The sequence below is a fragment of the Rattus norvegicus genome, chromosome 4, assembly GCF_021556685.1.
Source record: "Rattus norvegicus strain SHRSP/BbbUtx chromosome 4, alternate assembly SHRSP_T2T, whole genome shotgun sequence".
Taxonomy (NCBI): Eukaryota; Metazoa; Chordata; class Mammalia; order Rodentia; family Muridae; genus Rattus; species Rattus norvegicus.
This window is the reverse complement of record NC_141537.1, coordinates 81691642-81695649: the sequence shown is the minus strand read 5'-3', so window position 1 is coordinate 81695649 and position 4008 is coordinate 81691642.

Sequence of the window (4008 nt, the reverse complement as noted above, 5' to 3'; positions counted from 1 at the left end):
CATGGGCAAACATGTATGCACACATATATAAACATTAATGTTTGTTTGTTCACTTGCTTATAAGGCTAGGCATAGTGGTGAGGGACTATGTTCCCAGCATTTGGGAGGCAGAGCCAGGAGGACAAATCCAAGGGTTACATAACAAGGCTCTGTCTTAAACCCTCTCTCACAAGACCGGATGCAAGGGCTTCATTTAAATTTTGTGCTTGCCAGAGTATTGCCTTCAGGTCTACCCTGAGGATTTAAACAAGAGAAAATGTTTGCTACCTTGAAAAAAAAAAAAAACAGTCACAGTTGTTTTGTGTCTCTGGTCTCTGAGGAGCCTTCTGGCAGCTAATAAAACAGACTGTCATGAAAGGGCCTGTTGTTGCCTAAGCAGGGTCATGGAGCCAGCCCTGCTAGTTGCCCAAACAAGTCCTACTTCTTCTTGGGGACTTGGTCGTTCCTTAGTACACAGGAGCAGGCAGTTGCTCACCCCTCTCTAGGGCAGATTCTCACGCCGGGAGCAACTTCCTCACACACCAGACAGAATCCATTCTGAAGCCACAAGCACAGATCTTGTTCTGCCTCCTGCCCACGGTGTCCCATCTGCTGGACAGACATTTAATCCGCAAACTCCATCTCCAGAAATAACACCTATTGCTATTAACCAGAAAACAGCATCTTTACGAGATTCCCTGTCAGTGCCACTCAGGCTACCCCCAAAGACAAGTCCTCGTAATTACTTTCTCCTCTCCGCTGTCCTGTCTGGATAAAGCAACAAGAGCAGGAGAACCTATTCATTCTCCCCAGATGCCTTCCCAAATGCACATCTGCTTTGCGGGCTGGATCAGAAATTTCATTATCTGTATCTGTATTGGTAATTCCCTGCACAAAGAGAACAGGGCCAGAGGAGAACAAGCATGCAAACAAGCATCACACAGACAATTGTATGCATGCAAATGCCTTCAGATGTCTGCAGCATGTCCTTATGTACAACCAAGCAACAGGGAAGTGTATTCCCCGCCCCGGGGCGAGGGCTTCTTTGCTTACCAAATGTGATTATGATTTTGAATAAAAATATCAGAAAATTTTGACCTTTCAGGCACAGGGACTGAACTTAATTCAAAACCGACATCAAAGGCTGATGCAAAATAAAGTCATGGATTTTTTTTTTTAAGACGGGAGATAACGAGGCTTCTTTTGAAAACAAGATGCCCTGTGAGGGACAGGGGAGGGGCTACCTCTTGGAGCTTTCCAGCCTGGTTGGCAGAGAACTTAGAACACTGTCACTGAGGTCACACATGTGCAGATGACAAACCAGAAACGCACTCAATAAAGAAAATAGCCAAATTCAAACTCACACATACAAAAGCTCAGATCTCGAACAAGTACACAGGAGTCAGCGAGACTCAGCATGTCATTTGGTTGTCCTGAAATCGGTTGTTTCAAATGATAATGGCCACAGACACTTGCGGGATTTTCCCTGGTCTTATATATCTTTTTCCACCCACTGAAAATCAGTAACGGCAGCAACTTGCCCATCTGCATACAGTAAGTAACTCAGTTTCTCCTTAAAATTGTGCTTGAGGGTAGGGCCGGTTAAGGCTCCAAAATTCAGAGATTTACTGAAACTTGGATAACCAACCAATAGCAGGACTGTATTTCAAACTCTCACAACAGACTCTGAGTGCCGAGTGCCACCACACTGCTTCAGTTTGGGTGTTTCTCCAACTCCATGTTACAATTTAATTGTCCTTTGACAGCTTTAGGGGGTAGGACCTTAAGTGATGATTAAGTCATAAGAGCACCAACCCCATAAGTGGATTGAGGCTGTTAAGATGGGAGTGAGTTAGTCAACACAAGGAAGCGGATTGGTTAGAACATGGCTTTGTCAACTGTGGGCCAGCTATGGGGTAGCGATATCTGAATACAGGGGTTATAAAAAGAACGGCCACAGAAAAAGACTCCTAAATGCACAGTGACCAACGGTAACTCAATGACCAACATTAATTCAACCTCACATGTATAACGAAGCCAAGATGCTTCAGCCAGGCTCACCTACGTTGCATCTCATGGCTTCATGGCAGTCTTGGTTCTGAGAACATGATGTGAGCAAGACAAGGAACCTGACTCATTCTGTCCTGTAGTACGGTCAGAGACTTTCAGGTGCTGGCCCTCGGACCATCCCTTAGGACAAAGAGTGTATGTTTATCATGCATCTCCCAGGCCCAAGGCCAATCCTCTGCAGACATGTACTTAATTGATATGAATTGATGAACTAACCCATCAAGCTACCCTAGATTCATTCTTTTGCTCATTTCATGTCCTAGGACATCTTGTCTTTTTATCACACAAAAAAATATACAAAGTCTCAAACCAATCTGCATCTCGTCACAGCTGAATGACAGGGTCCCAGCAGAAGAAGCAGATATGCGGTTTTGTGCCTCACACACCCAGTGACCGCTCCTCTGACGATCTTATCTCTGTGGACTTTGCACAGATGAGAGAGGAGCGCAGGCAGCTCTGCCTTCCTCAGCCGCACGGGTTTTTGCTGTTGTGTTTCCAGTCAGCAAATGTTGCATTTGCAAAATATACACAGCACAGGATTCGCTATGTCCCCACTGGAGCCCTCCATGTGCAGTGTCATCATTTAGATTCGACTAGGGAGAAATGACCTTGGCCTTTCCTCGAAGGATTTAATTCCAATTTAAAGCCCTTTCCAAACACCCCCATCCTCAGATTTTACAGTCCTAGACCTGAGATACCACACAAGCAGGAGGACCTGGGTCCAGTCTCCAGCATCCATGTAAAGAGCTGGCCCTGTGAGGTGGCACGCCTGGAACCCCAGCTCTGAGGAAGTGCACCCCTAGAGTTTACTAGTCAGCCAGCCCAGCCTACTCATGAGTGACCAGTGACAGACACTGTCTTAGGAAACAGGGAGCTGGAAAGATGACTCGGCTTGCCTCACAATCACGAGGACCTGAGTTCAGAAGTCAACACCCACATAAGAAACCAGTAGTCCAGTGCAAGCCTGCAACTCCAGTTTCAAGATAGGGAGTGGCAGAAGGGGCACCAGGGCTTGCTAGCTTCCAGCCCAGCTAAGAATGCCTTGGGCTCAGGAAGAGACCCTGCGGTGGGCAGAGATAGAAGAGGAACTTGGCACCCTCTTCTGGCCTCCTGTGCACATGACTTCCTGTGGCCTCTGACCTTCACACACACACACACACACACACACACACAATAGGTAGGTAGGGAGAGAGAGAGAGAGTTGCACAAATAGGCACATATGTCCACACAGAAAACAATGCACACATAAATCTATAAATAAATCCTCAAAATAAAAACAAAGATAAAAATAAGGGGTTGGGGATTTAGCTCAGTGGTAGAGCACTTGCCTAGCAAGCGCAAGGCCCTGGGTTCGGTCCCCAGCTCCGAAAAAAAGAAAAGAAAAAAATAATAAGGTAGGTATCTCCCAAGAAATAACACCCATGGTTGACATCTGGCCTCCACACCTGCACATACATAGCCACACATATACACACACTAAAATTCTGTGATCCTAAGAATGGCATTCCCTGCTTCTTCCTGGGCATACATCTGCCCAGCCTTGTTTGTGGCTATGGTGTGGTGGTGTGGCCATGTGACTGAGTTCTCATCGAGTAATGGAGTGATGTGTACAACTTCCAGGCCATCTGCTTAAGGTTGGTTTTAAGTAATTCAGAAAGGGGGCAGGGCATGGGGCATCTTTGAAGGTTTGAAGTAATGTTCGTTGGGCACACGTGCCTGGTATGCTATTATGTCATCCAAAATTGCTAGTAAGAAACAAACTAAGGAGCCAGTGAGATGGCTTTAGTTCCCAGAATCCATACGGTGGGAAAAAAGAACCAACTCCCATGGGGGGTGGCTCTCTGACCTTCATACATGAGCTGTGTCGTACACATGCACACATGATAGATAGATAGATAGATAGATAGATAGATAGATAGATAGATAGATAGATAGATAGACAGACAGATGATAGATAGA